Consider the following 5,776-nt stretch of genomic DNA (forward strand, 5'->3'; position numbering starts at 1 on the left):
CACCCGCACACTAAAAGAGACAAGAGGGGTGCGCCGGTGCATGTGGGAGTGTCGGATTGCGAAACGGACAACGGGGAAAATGCTCGGATGCATGAGGCGAACACGTATGCAAATGAGATGCACATGATGACATGATATGATATGCATGACATTAATAAAATGCAAAACAAAAGACAAAACCCAACCACGGAGGGAATATCATATCACATAGCCGAAAATGGCAAGAGTTGGAGATACAAAGATGGAAAGTTACATCCGGGGTGTTACAATGTAGTAGCATCCGTCGGCGGTGGCATCTGGCTCCAGGGATCCACCATATGATTGCAACAACCGGAAAGAAGAAAGAAGGGGGGAAAGGGGTGGCAAAGCAACCGTGAGTACTCATCCAAAGTACTCGCAAGCATCAGATCTATACTAAGTATGCATTGGTATCAAATGGAAGGTTTGTATCTGTGGACTGAACTGCAGAATGCCAGAATAGAGGGGGAAGGCCTAGCCTATCAAAGACTAGCATCTTCAAGCAGCTCCAAGCATCTTGCAGCATGTGGAAGAGTAAAGAATAGCAGTTTATAATTATCAAACATGTTTTAACACTAATGCCCAGAGATCCCTCCTCGACTCCCTACGAGAAAGCAATCTCGGAGCCACATATCCATCACATATCTCAAGTATCCATTTCTAGTTATATAAGATCCGGATACAAGTCTGAACGTCCATTATTGTGGACACGATATTCGAATATATGTCTTCCTTGCAGGGGTGCACCACATTACCCAACACGCTCGATCACTCTGGTCGGACACACCTTTCTGGGGTCAATGCCCGGCCTTAGAAGATCAACACGTCGCAGCCCTACCTAGGCTCAGCAGAGAGGTCCCCGCCGGTCTACATCCTAAGCACTCCGGGGTCTGGGACCATCGCCCGTTGCACTCCGGGTCGTTGTGTGCAGGGTGGATACCAGCACCATCCGTGTAGTAGATGGCACGATCCGACCGTGCCACAATGCTGAACTAGACATCTGACAAAGCTTCAGCTGATACCATGACGTCGAGGCCCATATCTATTCTCGCGTGGTGGTTAGTGCGTAAAGGCCAGAGCCCAACTCAGAACAAATACCCAAACTTGTTAGTGCATTGGGTGATGTGGACCAGATCGTGACCAAGGCATCCAAGAGTGAGGTTAATGCTAGCACAAATGCTGAACCATTAGAGCATCCAAAGGAAGACAAGGGCAAAACCATTATCTTAGTTGGGAAGCTTCCGGTGCCTATTTTGGGAGAAATGACACATCAGATTTCCAGCTGCAACTTCCCACCTAAACCTAATTAATTCTGGAAGTCTCTAGCACCTTATAGAGGCTGGAAAAGATGGTCTTAGAAGTCAGCTTTCATTCAATAAAAATGGTGCATCATTTGAGGTCTTGAGTCAAAAGTTGTGCAAGTTTCCATGCAAGCTGTCCAGGAATTTATTACAGCGCGAGGCTCAACAAGTTTGCTCCTGCTACAGCTTGGGGCTCACGAATTTATCCTTCTTTTTGAGTTGTTTTCACACCTAACTAGTGGGTGCTTCTAGTATAAATACTCCCGAGCTGTTCCATGTGAAGGGGGATGAGATTTCTGAGTTTATGTTTGTAGACAGCCGGTGAGGTTGTGTTGTGCTGTGAGCACTAGTATCGTTGAGTGTTAGCTCGTGTGTGTGGATTGGAGGGCCTGTCCTCAATTCATATAGGATCCTTGTGGTTCCCTCTTGTGATTCTTCATAGGTTCACAAGCTTCATGGTTTGGGTTGCATCCTTGTAAACCAAGCTAATTATCCGCTGCAATTTATCTGAGAGTGTTTCCTCTTGTTCTTGCCACTTGAGAGAAACAAAGTTTGTTGAAACAAGTTTCGAGTGAGTTTGTTGCTGCTCCTTGTGAGTTCTTTGGCACCGTGAAAGATCGTTTCCGAGGCGTCCCGTATCATCTTGGCATCAGAGCTTTAGGTTGTTCGCGGTGCTATTTTCTCTCTTGCTGATTTTGTTCTTGAGAAGCTTCCATGGGTTCGAGGAGATCCAGCAGTGTTGATGGTGTGCATGGAGGTAGGCACCTCGTGGAGGAGGAGCTGCCACTTCCCGTGTACGATCCAAGCTTGCAGCCCGCCTATGTGTTGGCATTGGAGGATACACGAGAGTATGTGTTGAACAAGGTGGAGAGGCGCATATCGGCCGTGGAGACCAACCTTGGCCGGAGAATCGACTCCCTCACCGAGGAACTCCGTCGAGATAGGCTTGCTGCACGGGGTCGACATCGACAAATCCCCGAACAGCAGGGCCAACGCCACCTTGAGGAGGGGCATGGAGAGCACAACCACGTCTACTCGGGTGATGCTCATAGCTACTACGCTGCACCACCTCGGCGTGCTCGCTACGACCAGCGAGGTGCTACTTGGGCGCCACCGTCGCCACCACGAGATGGGCTTGCTGCACGGGGTCGACATCGACAACTCCCCATACAGCAGGACCACCATGGAGAGCATTGGAGCGACCACTCCGATGATGCTCGAAACTACTACGAGCCTCGACCACGACGTGTTCATCATGATCGTCGCGGAGAAGGCCAAGAAGGCTTTGCCATGGGAGGAAGAGGTCATGGGCGTGCTCATCGTGACCATGAAGATGATGGGATTGGTAAATTCAAACTTACCATACCATCGTTCAATGGGAAAACCGAGCCCGATGATTATTTGGAGTGGGAGATGCGTGTGGATCAGATTTTTGACAGCCACCGCTATACGGAGGAGAAGAAGGTACGATATGCATCCATTGAGTTTACTGGATATGCTTTGATTTGGTGGAACCAATTGTGTCGTGCTGGAGGTCGTCCGGAGACATGGGTGCAAATGAAAAATCTGTTGCGGAGACGGTTTGTTCCTGAACATTTCACAAGAACCTTGTACAATCGACTCCAACGGTTGTGCCAAGGTAATTCTAGTGTTGATGAGTACTATAAAGAGATGGAGATTTTGATGATTAGGACAGCGGTGAATGAGCCAGAGGAGGCCACAATGTCAAGATTCTTTCATGGACTGAATGAAGATGTGCAAGAAAGGATAGAGATGGTTACATATCAAGATTTGCAAGAACTTGTGCATCAAGCTATTCGTGTAGAGCAGCAGCTGAAGCGTCGCCAAAATCGCAGCCAAACCTATACATCAAGCACTTGGAGAGGTTCAGCTCAGCGAGAAGTAGACGGAAGTGTCGCTGCAGATTTTCGCTCACACAACAAGATGACTACAAAGGAAGCTAATGCATCAAAGGTTGAATCTTCCAATACTCCTGCCACTCGCATTAGTAATATTCAGTGCCATACATGCAAGGGTAGAGGTCACTTCAAGAAGGATTGTCCTAATCTGAAGAAGGTTTTACTCACAAATGATGGATATGTCACCGATGACTCAAGTGACAAATCTGAATCTGAGAAGAAAGATGCAAATTATTGTACTTTTGAGACCGGAGCACCTCTGAGTTCAGATGGAGGAGATGGTGTTAATCTCATGGTTCGCAAAGTGGCTCATGATGATGCTCCTATTATTGAGAAGGGCCAGCGACAAAATGTGTTCCAATCCATTTGCAAGATCAAGGACAAAAACTGCAAGGTGGTCATCGATGGAGGCAGCTACAACAACATCATTAGTAGTGATCTTGTGCATGCTCTTGGGATATCAACATGGAGGCAGCCCCAGCCATATTATGTGAAGTGGCTGAATGGTGTTGGTAAGCTGAAGATTACGCATCGTGCTAGGGTGCAATTTTCAGTGGGAAGTTATGTGGACAAACTGGTATGTGATGTGGTGCCAATGCAAGCTTGTCATCTTCTTTTGGAAAGACCGTGGCAGTTTGATCATGATGCTACTCACCATGGGAGGTCTAATAAGTATTCTTTCATGCATCAAGGAATGAACCATGTCTTGTAACCTATGGTGGATCAAGTACTCAAGGTTGAGCAATTCCCACAAGTGAAGAAGCCCAAAAAGAATACCTCAAAACCGAGGACGGTTTTGTTTGAAGGAAGGGAGGATGATGTGGACCAGATCAGGACCAAGGCATCCAAGAGTGAAGTTAATGCTAGCACAAATGCTGAACCATTAGAGCATCCAAAGGAAGACAAGGGCAAAACCATTATCTTAGTTGGGAAGCTTCCGGTGCCTATTTTGGGAGAAATGACACATCAGATTTCCAGCTGCAACTTCCCACCTAAACCTAATTAATTCTGGAAGTCTCTAGCACCTTATAGAGGCTGGAAAAGATGGTCTTAGAAGTCAGCTTTCATTCAATAAAAATGGTGCATCATTTGAGGTCTTGAGTCAAAAGTTGTGCAAGTTTCCATGCAAGCTGTCCTGGAATTTATTACAGCGCGAGGCTCAACAAATTTGCTCCTACTACAGCTTGGGGCTCACAAATTTACCCTTCTTTTTGAGTTGTTTTCACACCTAACTAGTGGCTGCTTCTAGTATAAATAGTCCCCAGCTGTTCCATGTGAATGGGGGATGAGATTTCTGAGTTTATGTTTGTAGACAGCCGGTGAGGTTGTGTTGTGCTGTGAGAACTAGTATCGTTGAGTGTTAGCTCGTGTGTGTGGATTGGAGGGCCTGTCCTCAATTCATATAGGATCCTTGTGGTTCCCTCTTTTGATTCTTCATAGGTTCACAAGCTTCATGGTTTGGGTTGCATCCTTGTAAACCAAGCTAGTTATCCGCTGCAATTTATCTGAGAGTGTTTCATCTTGTTCTTGCCACTTGAGAGTAACAAAGTTTATTGAAAGAAGTTTCGAGTGAGTTTGTTGCTGCTCCTTGTGAGTTCTTTGGCACTGTGAAAGATCGTTTACGAGGCGTCCCGTATCATTGGGGGCTCACGAAGACGAGTAGAGACTCACGATAATGTGACCCCGTCGCCCCGTCTCATGGATACGGCAAGGGCCCAGACTGCCCGGCCGTGCGACGTAGAAAACTCGCGGGTGCTCAACGGGCCCGCCCGACTTTCACATCACCTTGCGGGTACCCCTCAGGGCCGAGCCGACTTCAACAATGGTCTCAGGTAAATTCAAGGTAACCGTTGTTGGAAATATGCCCTAGAGGTAATAATAAAATGGTTATTATTATATTTCCTTGTTCATGATAATTGTCTATTTTTCATGCTATAATTGTGTTATCCGGAAATCGTAATACATGTGTGAATACATAGACCACAACATGTCCCTAGTGAGCCTCTAGTTGACCAGCTCGTTTATCAATGGATGGTTACGGTTTCCTGACCATGGACATTGGATTTCATTGATAACAGGATCACATCATTGGGAGAATTATGTGATGGACAAGACCCAATCCTAAGCATAGCACAAGATCGTGTAGTTCGTTTGCTGGAGCTTTTATAATGTCAAGTATCATTTCCTTGGACCATGATATAGTGTTACTCCCGGATACCGTAAGAGTGCTTTGGGTGTACCAAACGTCACAACATAACTGGGTGGCTATAAAGGTATACTACAGGTATCTCCGAAAGTGTCTGTTGGGTTGACACAAATCGAGACTGGGATTTGTCACTCCGTATGACGGAGAGGTATCTCTGGGCCCACTCAGTAATGCATCATCATAATGAGCTCAATGTGACCAAGTGGTTGGTCACGGGATCATGCATTATGGTACGAGTAAAGTGACTTGCCGGTAACAAGATTGAACGAGGTATTGGGATACCGATGATCGAATCTCGGGCAAGTAACGTACCGATTGACAAAGGGAATTGT

Source organism: Triticum aestivum, chromosome 2B, assembly GCF_018294505.1.
Source record: "Triticum aestivum cultivar Chinese Spring chromosome 2B, IWGSC CS RefSeq v2.1, whole genome shotgun sequence".
In the NCBI taxonomy this organism is placed as follows: domain Eukaryota; kingdom Viridiplantae; phylum Streptophyta; class Magnoliopsida; order Poales; family Poaceae; genus Triticum; species Triticum aestivum.